Raw genomic sequence first — 14,837 nt, 5'->3', positions numbered from 1 at the left:
CTGATCTAAGAGCCTCAAAATGTTTTGGGTTACTTAGATGGAACTAGTACAGAGATCAGAAGTAATGTCTCTCCTGTGGGTTCATGCTTGTTTCGGAAAAGGTAAGAAGAAAGGATCAGGGCCAGCAGAAGATAGCCAACTAGTATTTCTGGTAATTAGAGTATAAAAATTTCGAAATCACACATTACTTTTGAATTTTTTTTAATGTTTTAATTTAAGTTGATGATGGCAGTGATTATATATTCTTCCCACCAACACCTTCTAGGATATAAGTACACATTCCAAAAAGGCTGCTATGCCATAAGAGTACCTAAAACTGATTTATGATCTGCTTCTGCATATTTTTTCTCACCCAAACCTTTAGGGATACAAATCACACATTATTATTATACAGTATTTATATAGCCCCATCATATTACACAGCACTGTACAAAGTCCATAGTCGTGTCACTAATTGTCCCTCAAAGGGGCTCACAATCTAATGTCCTTACCATAGTCATATGTCATTAATGTAGTCTAAGGTCAATTTAGGGGGAAGCCAATTAACTTAACTACACTTTTTTTGGGATGTGGGAGGAAACCCACGCAGACACAGGGAGAACCTGCAAACTCCATGCAGATAGTGTCCTGGCTGGGATTCGAACCTAGGACCAAGCGCTGCAAAAGCTGGAGTGCTAAGCCCTAGGCCACCGTGCTGCCCATATGAAACATCTGAAGTGAAGGGGAGAAGTATCCAGTTATCAACCATTCAAGGAGAAATACCACATCCCAATAATTAATTTCATATGTTTCCTTGGGTTCCCTACCAATTCATGCATGCCTGGTGCATGCTTTAAGCTTTCCCTCTCCTAGCAATCTTGGACCTTTTGACTCCCTTACCACTCTGGAAGCTCTGCTGCATTCATTGATCAGCAACCTTTGGCTATTGCTTGCTTAACCCATGATTAATCGAGTAACCCTCCTGTTCATATGATTTTTACCTCTCACAAGCCTTCCTGATGAAGCAGATTAGTTTTGCGAAACGTGTCGAAGAACAATCAGTTTTGAAAAGCCATAGTAAATTTATCCCAGTCATCTTGATATGAATAAGAGTTTTTCTTGGTATCTTTTTATCAACATATGGTCACTAATTTTATGATCATCCATGTTCTGTTTGTATGTTTTTTTAAACAAGTAACAACATAAATGATGTATTTTTTAGATGTATGTCCTTTTAATGCCTAAATAGTCCCATTATCTTTGAACTTTCTTGTTCCCTATTGTTATACTACAAATTACACATCCTAAAAGGCTGCCATGCCATAGGAGTACCTGAAATCGACTTGGTACTCTTGCATATTTTTTAACACCTTTACCTTCTGGGATACAAATTGATGTGAAAGAAGAAAGTTCCAAGGTATCAAGTTATCAACCATTAAAGCAGGAAAGCCACATTCCAAAATTTAAGTTCATATGTTCCCTGGGTTCCCCTACAATTCATGCATGGCTATTGCTCAGTTTGATCTTTCCCTATCCTAGCGAACTTGGACATTTCAGCCTCCTTACCAATTTGGAAACTCTGTTGCATCCATCGATCACCCTTTGGCTATTGCTTTCTTGACCCAAGGTAAATGAGCAACCAACTCCCTCTTTTTCATATAGGTTTTATCTCTCACAAGCCTTCCTGATAAAGCAGATTAGTTCTGTGAAACGCGTTGAAAAACGATCAAACTTTTGAAAATCCATTAAAGTCATCTTAGTTATTCGTATGAATAAGGGTTTTTTTTTGTATGTTCTTTATCAACATATGGTTACTGATTTTATGATCATTCATGTTATGTTTTTTTATCTTTTAAAGAAATCTATTAACATTCTCTAACAAATCTATTAAAAAAAAATTATGTATTTTTTACATCGTGTCCTTTTGATGCCTAAAAAGTGCCATAGCAGTACCTGAAACTGACTTGGTATCAGCCTCCTATTTTTTTCCCACGTACACCTTCTGGGATACAGCAGGAATGCAACATTTCAGTAATTAATCTCACGTGTCCCCTGCGTTCCCCTACAAATCATGCATGGCTGGTGCTCAGTTTGACCTAGAAAGCTTAGACCTTTTGGCCTACTCTGGAACCTCTGTCAGTCCGTCAATCCATCAATCAGCACCCTTTGGCTATTGTGTGGACCCAAAGGCAGTTGGGTGACCAACTCCCTCCTTTTCATAAGATTTTTACCTCTCACAAGCCTTCCTGCTGAAGCAGATTAGTTGCGTGAAACGTGTCTAAGAACGATTTTGAAATCCCACTGTAAAGTTTCCCCAGTCATCTTGGTTACCTCTATACGGAAAGTGGAGAACTCTTTGTATGAATAAGAAGTATTTCTTGCATCTCCTTAATCAATATATGGTCACACATTTTATAATCATACATGTTATGTTTGGATATGTTATAAAAAAATCCTTTATTATCTAACAAAATAAATTATTTTATTTTTTTTTTACATTTATGTCCTTTTGGTGCCATCCCAATAAACTGCAGTACCACAGGAGTACCTGACATTAACTTGGTATCAGCCTTTTGCAATCTATGAGTTCAGATTGAGGCGGCAATGGCACAAGAAGCCTTTCCAGCTGTGCTGTTATGCTCATGTGTTACCAAAAACATACCAAAGGAAGAACGGAAGAGCATGATCTCAACAATCTTTTGGTTTTTTTTTGTTTGTCCAAAAATACACTGGGGGAGAGACAGGACCTGAAAGTGTTGTACAGCCACAACAGAGTACATTCAGGTCTATTGCCTTGGCAGACAGAGCTGTGCAGTGGGTGGTGAGTGAGTTGAGTACATTCAGGACTGAATGGATATTTTAAAATCTATCAACAGGTATACAGTAACTAAAACTGTGAATAGAGCCTAGCTTCCGATAAAATTGTATTGGACACATCTCATTGCTGGCCATTTGGTGTGTTATTTCTGGCACCGTTCTACAAACCTTCATTCCTTGGCACAATATCAACGCATTTCAATGAGTTTTAGGACAGAAGCGATGCAAAGCGATTATTTGCCAATCAGATCAACACATAACCAAATCCAGCAGGCCCTTCAGCCTGTAATGAAATAATGGAAGGTGAGCGCCAGCCAGCGTTGTTAAAACTTCTTAACTTCTTCTACAAATTACAGCCCTAACCGGGAAGAGCCACGACCACCGGGTAATAAATGTACAAGGCTTTTCCTTTTGGCTGCCTCTGCAGATGCATTTATTTTTCTCATTAACTCGCGCACAATCTCTCCGCTATTGTCTGTCACTGTGCCTCACTCAGGAAGCTTCAGAAAGTGCTAAAGATGTCAAGAAGCGATAAGCTTCATTTATTTTTATAACCGTCATCAGCACTTTCTTTTTTTTTGCTTAAAGGCCTATAATAGAATCCACTGATTGGAATCAGGACCATATCAGAATATAGATACCATGGTGCATTCTCTGAAGGTGAATGGGGGATTGAAGGACGTACCACCTATTTCCGAGATGATGGATGACGCTTATAAAACACAAAAATTAATTATGTTATTTTTTTCTTTCTATCCCCTGCTGGTTTGATATGCCTATAGACATTGGGAAGGATTGTTTTAAAGAACTCAAAACTTGAATGCTTAGTTAAAAAAAAAAAAAGTATTACCACCGTGCCAAACGGTTTAGTACTTTTGCTTTGGAATTTACATGATAAGAGATTATTTTGGTAATCTCTTGTCGGTTTGACAGCCTGTCTAGCTCTATGTATCAAATAGATTGAGCATTTTGCTTGATCTGCTGGTTGTAGTTCTAGATATAAGGAGCAATACCAGCACCATTACACAAAGTGGGAACTGGTTGTCAATCAGGCACCCATCTAAAGTGTGGTCCTTTGAGATTTAACAATCTGAGCTCCCAACTATGATATAAATATATATATATATATATATATATATATATATATATATATATATATACATATATATTTATACTCGTGTACAAACCAAGATTTTTTTTTTTGGCAAGAAAATGTCATTAGAAAAAAGAATATTGGTTTATACTTGAATGACACTAGTGGCCTGCAGCTGCATGTGTCTCTGGTTTCACAGATCAGAGCTGTCCAAAACAAGCTGTTTGGAACACTTTACAAGAGTGAGGCACAATGCCATTTAATGATGGCCAACAATGATGCACAAAAGATGAGTTAAGACCAACTAACTTATAATTCCAACTCAAAAATACAAAATACTGTAAAAAAAACTGTGCCCATGTTTTTTTTTTTTATTGTTTCCCTTTTTTAAAAGAATGTTTTAAAATAACAAATTATGGATAAAATATATTCTCAATCCTCCATTATTGGTATTTTTGTTGATTACTATTTTAAATGTTGCCATGGCATTTTGTGCCCTAGGTTTATACTCGAGTCAAAGCATTTTCTTTTATTATTTAGAAAAATAAGAGCGGGCAATACATGAATACAATTTAAAACAAACAGCACTGACTTGAACACATGGCAATGCACTGTGTTGATTTTGTGATTCTGGTTAAGTCAACCAGGATATTTTTTAATAGGCTTGGATCTAGAGGAAGCATCCGTATTTCCCTACTGAAAAAATTAGAGATACTTTAGCAGGCCAATACCTGGTAATTTCTACAGCAGTGGGAACTGGGGACTTTAATGTAATTATATTCCCCACAACCAATGTGGATGCAGTTTGTATTTTCCTCCTATGGAATTTCCCTCAAAGTCCGTCAACTGGCTTTTGCCCAGAATTGGCACTGGACTATGATTATGGTATGGACATTGGACTGTGTGCTCTTATGAGAGACAGTTAATAACCTGACTGTAGACATTGCCTGTTGTTTTATTCTTTGAAGACCATAACCAACCACCAGATTTTTTCTCCCATTGATTTTAATAATTGGTTTTGGGACATTCAAAATCCAGAACATTTAGACCAGTTCGGCTAAATAGCCCTAGAAGTAGCAACAGTCACCACTATTTGGTCAATAGACTGAGAGTTGAGCTAAATCCTGTTATACTTACCTGTCTCCGTTCTGTTGTAGGTACCACCATCTTCTCTTGCCTATTGAGAACTTTAACAGACTTGAAGACCAGGCCAGGATGATGAAACTTTATACAGGAGCGCAGGAGTTCATTCAATTTTGGCAAATGCATGGGAAATCTGGAAGCGCCAAGCATCCTGCCAACCAACACTGAGCTGTACATGTGAAGCTTAATGATTTGACAGTGGAAGCAACTGATCAGGCAGGTAGGAATGTTTTTTTTTTGCAGAAGCAAAGAAGGCTTTTTGAAGGGCACGTAAAAATAGTTGATAAAGCAGTACTTTATTAGAAAACTAAACAATGTTTAGATGATGTATAACAAAATGTTTAGTACACAAATATCACAATGCAATGAATCAAGGTTCATGGTACACTGATAGTCGGTATATTTAACAAGTGTGATTACATATAGTATATCTCCTTCCCGACGCGTTTTGCCCTTTAAGGGCTTCCTCAGGGGATATGGAGGTTAAGATGGTATTGTTCAAGCTTGATTTTTCATGAAGCTAATCCCGTCAAAAACAATATAGGTGGAATAGACTTGGTGGATTGACCGCTGGGTAAGGGTAAGTTATCTATGGGGAGATGTAAAATACTTAAAAAATATTCGCTTTTCAGAGTTAGATTATGAATACTATCAAAAAAGTGGACTGGGTAATTTGTCAAACACCCAGGATAACGTCTATGATGGTATTAGAGAGAGATGAGGCTTCAAGTGCACAGGGAAAAAAGGGTTGGATATTGTGTTCTTTTAAGATAAATAGAAAAGGGCAAGCCTGCTGACAGGACGCCCTTTTCTTTTCTGTTTATCCTAAAAAAACGCAATATCCAACCCCATTTTCCCCGTGCACTTGAATCCTCATCTCTCTCCAATACCACCATAAGTCAAACATTGTTAAGTTTTCTAATGAAGTACTGCTTTATCAGCTAATATTACGTGCCCTTCAAAAAGCCTTCTTTGCTTCTCCTCTTTCCTCCATTTTTGTATGAACTAAGGCACCACTATATGACTACCTATTCTCTTGAATTACTCTCTCTTTTGATACCTCTCTTCACATTTTTTTTTCTAAAAGGGACATTGACTGTCCCTTTCCAAAATTTATTCCTGCCTGATCTCAATTTTTTAAAAAGGAACTTTTGTTCTGCTAGATAGTTATAGTAAAACATGAGTAGCATGCTACCACCTTTGACAACATACAGATAGGAAATGGACAATTGTGTGAATAGGCTGTAGCCTGGCCAAAGGGCACTACCAGCTATAAGACTTGGCTGTTATATTTATTAACTGGAGTCCCCAGAGAGTGTTGTGAGTGTTCAGCAACATGCTGATTGAATCAACATTATCCCTTTGTCACCAAGCAGGGAGCTGATCCAGCAAGCAGTAAGACTTAGTTTAGGCGGGGGAGGTTGCAGTGAAGTTTCATGTAGAGTTTCACCTGCTGTGGACATATGGGGTAAATGGGGGTGGTAGTGACCAGCTGAGTTGCCTGCTAAAAATCCTTGTCAAATGTGTAAATGATGGTTCATTAAGAAGCCGGATTGCACTTGGTGTTGTTGAGTGGCTGGCCAAGTGCCAGATTTGGGGGCTGCCCAATAACCATTGTTTCCAACACCCGTCTGCACTTGTGTACTAGTATAAAGTAAAAGAGTGAACTTTGTCTGGCATAAGTGGGCTCATGTCACAAGAATTCTTTTGTAGGGTATGTATTATATATGTATTTTATTTGTTCCTATATTTATTATAGTTTTTATATTTCATTTGTGTATTTAGCTGTTTGCTAACACGAGTTCCATGGTAAATTTTAGGAGTTTTATGCATAAATTTATAGAAGATAATAAAGTAAAAAAAGCAAATAAATTCATACAATTACCATGATGTATTTTGGTAGGGGGGGATTTAATAGTTGTACTTTTGTGCTAATTTGCATAAGAAAGACCACAGAGCTGTGCACCCACAGACCATATGGAATAGGATACATTTTTTTACTCTAATAAGTATATCTTCTTCCTTCTGAGATGATGGAAGACAGGAAATTAAATGACTTGGTTCCTACATGCTGGCAGGGAGGTTTACAGTGAATGGTTCCTGAAGCAGATGCTCCAATGGCAGCCTATCACTCTGAGATGGCCATGTCCCCGACTGTGTCTAATAAAGAAGGTGAGAAGTCATATATGACTTGTACAAATATGCAATCTCTGAGGAATTTTCTGCAGTGACAGCTGGCTCCATATCTAGACTCTTCCGGGTTGTCCAAGAGAACAAACAGAATTTGCCAGTTATACTATCCATAACAAATCCTAACTCCAGCAAATTTTTGTAATGTGCTGGATAAAATGGTGAAGATACAACACACACTGCCGCATTTTCATTTCAGTATTTGACCCTCCTTTCGCGTTCCACTGACACCAATACAAGTGGGACAGGAAGACACCACTAGCAATAAAGTACATAAGTTCTAACCCCAACTCAACCCCAAATATTTTTGGCTTTGGTCAGTTTCCCCAACACTTCTTCCACCACTCATGTTAGTTTACTCTTTCTATTACGTCTTCATCATATGAACTAAGGACAATCCAGGGTAATTACCACTTTCCACATACTTCATGGACATTTTAGTCAATTCACATTAAATTTACATTACTCACCAATATTTATAAATGATAAAAACATTATTTATTCAATCATTAAAAAAAGAGAATACATATATATAAACCACATGTGCCAGTCTTAATTCATATTAATTCTACGTGTTTCGCAAGATCTGCATCTTCAGATGTGAAGAGACTGGTATGAAATTTAAGACAGCGTATTCCACATATTTAAAATACAAAATTCAACTGTTGTCACATATTCTTGTAATAGTGGATTCTAGAAGGGGTCCAGATTGGCAATTCCGGAATCTGCAGGCGGCCTAGGGAAGGTCATTATGTTGTGATATATATACGAGTGCTGGGGTGTCTCAAGAATCTCTAGCTCTATGTAAAGTACTGGCCTGTCAACAGGATATCAATTGCTTATATTCCCAGTCACTGATTGTTATACACCTGGGCTGTCAGCAGAATATATATCAGTCTCTCCTTTCCTGAAGCAGTTCTTGCGAAACGCGTTGAATGATTATAAATTTAGACTGGCACACATGCTTCATATATATGTATTCACTTTTTTAATATAGTATATATAGTATATTTTATATTTTACCTATATTTGTACCTGCCTCTCCCAGTCAATCAGCTAAGCAAGAGTCTCAGGCGAGAGAAAGCAGGCGAGTTTCCTGATATGCATATTAGGCCAACATGGCTCAGGCAGCAGTGGGGGCAATGTGTCAAAAACAGAAGCCCACATAGGAGTAAAAGACTTTAAACTATAATGGTGGTTGGTGCTATTTTTGTTTTATGGATTGACATTTTGTCTTTTATCTGTATATTATCTTATTTTTTTCTTGTTATGGGTTGCCCCCATGGCTGCTGACACATGAATACCCAAGTCGCAGAATCTAAGTGACCCCCTGGCCTTCATCAACACTCTGCACAAGGAGTGATGAGCTGGTGACCTTATTGGCCATTGGACTTTTTTGATGCAAGGAGGTCACCAAGTTGTGACCCCCAGGTTCTCCACAACAGGGGTGACAGGGATCAGATGGCTTCAGGCTGGAACACACATATCAAGGTGAGGTGGTTGAACAAGTTGAGGTCAGGGCAGGTGGCACATAGGCAAGGTCAGGTAATAGGCTCAGGTTAAGGTAGGGGGCAGACGAGGCAATGTCAAGTAACAGGTTGAGGTCAGGACAAGCAGGGCCAAAATCCAGAGAAGCAGAACCAAGAACACACTGAATTTCTAGCAACCTGAGCCTGGAACAAGGTGGGTTAAAAAAGGATTATCAACCAATAGCAGGACAGGATTGATCTAAGGAACCAATCTGATCATTGGCTGCAGCATACACTACAAAATCCCTTTCAGTTTTGCAGGGGATGCCGAGAAAGGGAGAAACTTCACAGCTAAAGACAGGCAGGTTGCTAAACAGCCCATATGCGGGCAGAGTAACGCTACTTGAAAGAAGCATAGTGTTGCTAAAAAGTAGAAAGTAAAGGCAAATTTTTTGCTTTAAAGGTAGAAAGCCAAAGTAACAATCTCCAAAAAATCAGATTAGTAGAGTTTTTATAAACAGTTATACAGCCTATGCAAAGGAAAAAGTACCGGCTGGAGATAGGCTTTCATCAATCTAAACATTGAAATTTGTTCAAGATGCCAGCAGAAGTCAATATTAGCCGTGCTAAGCAACCAAAATGTCAAAACAAACCTGGGTTTTGTAAAAGCCTCCGTACTATAATGATTTAGAATTGAAAAGAAAATCAGCTCCTTCTAAAAAACAAATTCATTTGAAGAAATGCAAAGCAGAGTATCAATCATTTAGCGTAAAAAGCCTAATTAGGTGATTTTCAGCTTCACAGAGTTGATATTTTCATCCTTTAATAATTCAGCCAATAGCTTGCAACCATTTGAATAATTAATAAAGCATTCCGTAACTAATTTATTTATTTTCCAGACACATAAAAAGTAAAGAAATGTCTTTGCTGATTTTGCTGGTTAAGCTGCAATTCACACACAAAGAGTCGCTGTCATTAATAGGGGATCAGATTACAAAAAATGGGTATTAGAGGAACCTATAAATCTCCAGCCATGACCCAAATTTTCCCTCTTCACTGTAAAGTCCCAGGTGCATGCCAAAGCTTCTATGCATAGTGTGTTTCAATGCATGAGTGCATGTACCCCTGTTTGGATAGCGCTTGGAAGAACACACACACGCACCCACCTTGATTGCCATCACTCTATTTACACACCTTCATTGATTTGCCCCCTTGCTGACTGGCTTCAGCTATACACAAAATGACCCATGACCCCGATTGTTTGTGTGGACCTGGACTGTATTTTTGACTAAGTCTGTTTTTTTTATATGTCTGGACCTTAATCACCTATTTATGACCTCAACTTGTTACTGGACCTGCTTCTGGCTTCTACTTGTGCTACTCCTGCCCCTGCATTACCAACCTTGGCTTGTTTCCCGACCTGCTTCCAATCATCATTTGTGTAGCCACCAGCACATTGCAGACCCTAGCCTGCCTTCTATTGGCATTTGTGCCCCTATGGCACCCCTTGGTAATAAACTTAGTTTATTTGTACTGGGAAATTCTTTCTACTGATCACCCAAGTAAGGATCATTATTCCCACAAACAACAAATGTAAGAATCATTATTTCCACTAACAACCAATTCCCACTGACCACTAATATAAGGATAATTATTTCCACTGACCATCAATATAAGCATTATTCATTCTACTGACCTCCAACATAAAGGTCTTGCTTCCCACTGAACACCAACAAAGGGGTATTCTTCCTAATAACAAAAGAGTCCTGCTTCCCAATTACCACCAACCCAAGAGTTATTTTTCCCACCAACATAAGGGTCCTGCTTCCCTCTGACCACCAACGTAAGGGTCATTTTTTCCACTGATCACCAATTGAAGGGGCATTTTACCTGCTGAACTCCAATAAAAGTGGAATTCTTTCCAATGACAACCAGCATTAGGATCATTCTTTTTAATGACCACCAAAGAAATTAACGTTACTTCCACAAATTACCAATGTAAGAGTCGTTCTTTCCACTGACCACCAACATAAGGGTCCTACTTCCCACTGGTTACCAACATAAAGGTTAATCTTCCCACTAACATAGGGGGTTTGCTTCCTACTGACCACCAACATAAGGGTTATTCTTTCCACTGACCACCAACATAAGGATTATTCTTCACACCAACAAAAGGGTTTTTCTTTCCACTGACCACCAACATAAGGGTATTCTTTCCACTGACCACCAACATAAGGGTTATTCTTCCCACCAACAAAAGACTTCTGCTTCTCACTGACCACCAACATAAGGGGTATTTTTTCCACTGAACATCAAATTAAGGGGCATTTTACCTGCTGAACACCAATGGAAACCAGTAAAAGGATTATTCTTTCTGATAACCAGGAAAATAAGGGGCCTCACTCCAAAAACCACCAACAAGAGTTGTTCATCCCACTGATAACCAACACCAGAACCAATGGGGCTGGAGCAGCAAGTGAGGCTAACCATGTCACTTCTGGCATCCACAACGTATATAACAGGCAGCCACTGGGAAGATTTTCAAGAACTACAAACGATTAGTTAAGTTTATTCAGTTGCCTAAATTTTGATAAAGGCCAACCAATCCTAAAGGTGCCTTCTTGTATAAAATGGAATGACCCACCTCCCAAGCACAGAAAGTTAACATACAGGCCCTTTCCTAGGATTTATGCCAAGCCTTGACCATTCTATGCCATATCTTATATTATTCTTCACACATAGGGCTTGATTTATTAAAGCTCTCTAAGGCTACACTTTCATCAGTGAACCTTGATGATCCAGCAAACCTGGAATGGATTTTCCTAAAAGTTATTTGCTATTTGTTGGCAAATCTTTTTAATGCTGGACCAGATCCATTCCAGGATTGCTGGATCACCCTGGTTCACTAATTGAAGTTTATCCTCTCCAGCCTTTAATAAATCAGGCCTATACACTGTACATATAGTATTCAGAGGTGATTACTCCCCAAATTACCTTAACATTATTTACATTTTTTGATATAAACAGTTTCTGGATAGACGCCATAACATGTTGGGCAATGAAGCATGAATAGTGAGTTTTATTTTCACAGCTGATCTTGATAAGCGTGCCCTGTGCAACTCCAGTTTTAATACTTTGCCAGCTGTATGCAAGTAATCCTTTTAAATTCATTTTAATCAGATGGTTTTTATTTTTAGAATCTTGGTTTATTGCCATAAAATAATGGGGAGCAAAATTGTAAATTTGTTGGAAATTATAAAAAAGATGTATTCGAATTGAAATTAGGGAGAAGCAGCTGCTGGTTGGTTGGATTGGCACAGAAATCTAAAATGTCCTAAAGCAACACTGTAAGCAAACAATACGTAAAAATATAATAAATAGTAAAAAGCAAAAGCTGGAATAAAAATTAAAAAGCAAAACGTGCAGAAAAAGGGTATTGTAATCATCTTTCTTGAGGGTCATTGTTTCCTACTTTTCCACATTAATGGCTATTGGGAAGAATGTCAACCAAAAGATCATTGGTGTCATTTAAACTGACCTGAGAGGCACAAATGTCCTATTGCTCAAGGAACCCCCAGCAATCTCTGGAGGAAACATAGGGTTCCATGGAATCCTGTTTACGAACCATGGCTATAGGTTCATACATTGGGCTTGGAACCGTGATCCCACCAATACTTTTTAGGATTGTCAAATACTTGTGGACTCCTGTGTCGCCAACCACATCGTGTGGTTCCATCTGCTGATTTGTACGACAATTTTGTGCCATAGTGATTTGCAGGCGAGCTTTAAAACTGGACATTTTCTACATCTGTGTTCTCATCTTCATAAAAATAAAGCTAATTGTCTAATTTAGTTTCCAACTTTACAAGTGAGGCCCCAGTATTTTCATTAGAATTACAGGGACGATCAAAGGAACCAGTGGTAACATGTCACAAGTGAAGATAGAAAAGCAGGCTGTTTTTTCTCATAAATATAACATTGTAGTATGGTCAGGAAAATAATATTTTAAAGCCCTATTCTAAAAATGAGCATGTCGTTTTTCTGTGTAATATACATTTTCTCACTACAGTCAGTACAAGAGTTAACGACATCTGAAATATGGATGACTCCTAGATACAAACAGGGCTTCCCTGCTCGCTGTGTGCAGGACGGAGGCTTGAGGGGGGGAGGGGACGGTTTGCATGACTTGCAAAAGAAATCTTTAGCTAAACACAGCTGAGGTTGTGGGTGATCTTAAGGACTGAGCTCTTCTGCGACCTCTTGCAACTCTATAATGACCAAGACAAACTCTGTAGTTGTTTCTTTTTGCATATCAAAGCACAGCTTGCTCCAGAAGGTAATAAATGTCTGGGCTCCATAAAGTTTTTTTTTTTTTGCTTTGTTTGTGATTAACTCAGTGAGGATTTTTTACAGTAACTGACACCATACTGCCTAATAATAAATTGAGACAAACATAAGTAAATAATCATACCCCAATAAAATATAATGTTCTTCCTAAATGTAATTGCATTTATTAAAATAATGTACGTGTTCCGACTTACATACAAATTCAACTTAAGAACAAACCTACAGTCCCTATCTTGTATGTAACCCAAGACTTCCTGTATATTTTATTTTTTGTGATTTTTTTTTCACTTGGGATATCTTTTGGACCCAATTTTGGTGACACTGTTACATTCAGAAGCTTTGGAATTAAATTAAAGTTGAAAGTAGGAAGCTTTAAAAATGTATTTTCCTGTCTATAGTTTTACTTTAATTTAAAGTCTATTTAATTTAAAGGTGTTTTCACCTTTGTAATATTCAAAAATGTGGTGACAATACTATGTTTAGGTCTATTGCAATTAACTGAAAATATTGGTGAACTTTTTTATGTGATAATAAACTTTTCACTTTTGCTCACCCCTTGTGATGTAGGGGGACAGAAGCTTTTATACAAGGTAAAAATTGGCTTGTGTTTTTACCAAGCCAAATTTTTTTTTTAAAAAAGAGGAAGCCCTTCCTTTTCTGTCTTTACTGTGAAGCGGTAAAATAAATAAATGGGCGTGCGGAGCCTCCTAGACTACCGAACAGGAATCTTCGGGCTGCTCCCTCTTGGCATGCTTGATCCCAGGCATGCGCAGAAGGGGCTTTTCCAGGTACTGAATAAAAGTGCGCATGTGTAGTGAGATCAGGCAGATCAGATGATCAGGAGATCAGGTTCATCATCTGATCTTGTATCTGCACAGCTCGAGAATGGGTGACGCAGCCAAAAGAAGAAAGAAGACGTGGCACCCAGGATGAAGGAAGATTCCAGGGTGGTACGGGACCCAATCGAGGCCAAGTATGGAGGGATTGGGGGTAGGGGGTGTTTTTTTGTCTTTTCAGTACCGTGCTGCTTTAGGAAAACCCCATTTAATAGTTTGCTTTGTATTATATTTCATTAACAATTGCATTTCTTAGTGGTCTTGGGTAGTAACAAATTACAAGTTTAGAAAAAAAAAGCTCAGTGTACCTGTAAAATCCCAAGTTGGATTCCTTTTCTTCTTCCTCGTCTCAAAAAACATTAGAAATAATAAACAAAAAAACTCTATACATAAAGGGTTTGTAAATGATTCCCCTGTCAATTCATCTGAAATTCGAATCTCTCAACACCTCTCCTTTCAGTTCCTATTAAAATCAATGACTATTTCTGCCACCTAGTGGCAAATCTCAAACATGCACAGCTGTCATAAAAGGAAAAGCAGAATAGCCAACTATATTAACCAAAATTTTGAACGAATCTAGAGTGAATTATCAGGGAGATAATAAATAAATAGGGAGAGAAACATAGGGAGATCATATAAACCGAACAATATAAACTTCCACATTGGAATAACACATGTGTCAGTATGCCTTTTATTCAAAGATACCCAAAAGGTGTAAGTAACATGCGGTGCCATTCATTTGAAGTCACTAATGTAATGTACATCAATTGTAGTGCATTTTTTTTTTGGCACAGTAGGGTGAGTTGACAGTCCATTCTTTTTCAATGTAACGCATGTGCATTGACATATCAAAAATAATTAAATGGGTTCCCATGCCATCTTTTAAAAGCCCTACAAATCCTTCCAAAACCTTAAATCATCATACATTTCCTATTTATTCCAATGCATTTTTCTGATAGGTGA

Source organism: Pyxicephalus adspersus, chromosome 1, assembly GCF_032062135.1.
Source record: "Pyxicephalus adspersus chromosome 1, UCB_Pads_2.0, whole genome shotgun sequence".
Lineage (NCBI taxonomy): Eukaryota > Metazoa > Chordata > Amphibia > Anura > Pyxicephalidae > Pyxicephalus > Pyxicephalus adspersus.
The sequence above is the reverse complement of the archived record's forward strand: the minus strand, read 5'-3'. Positions refer to the sequence as shown.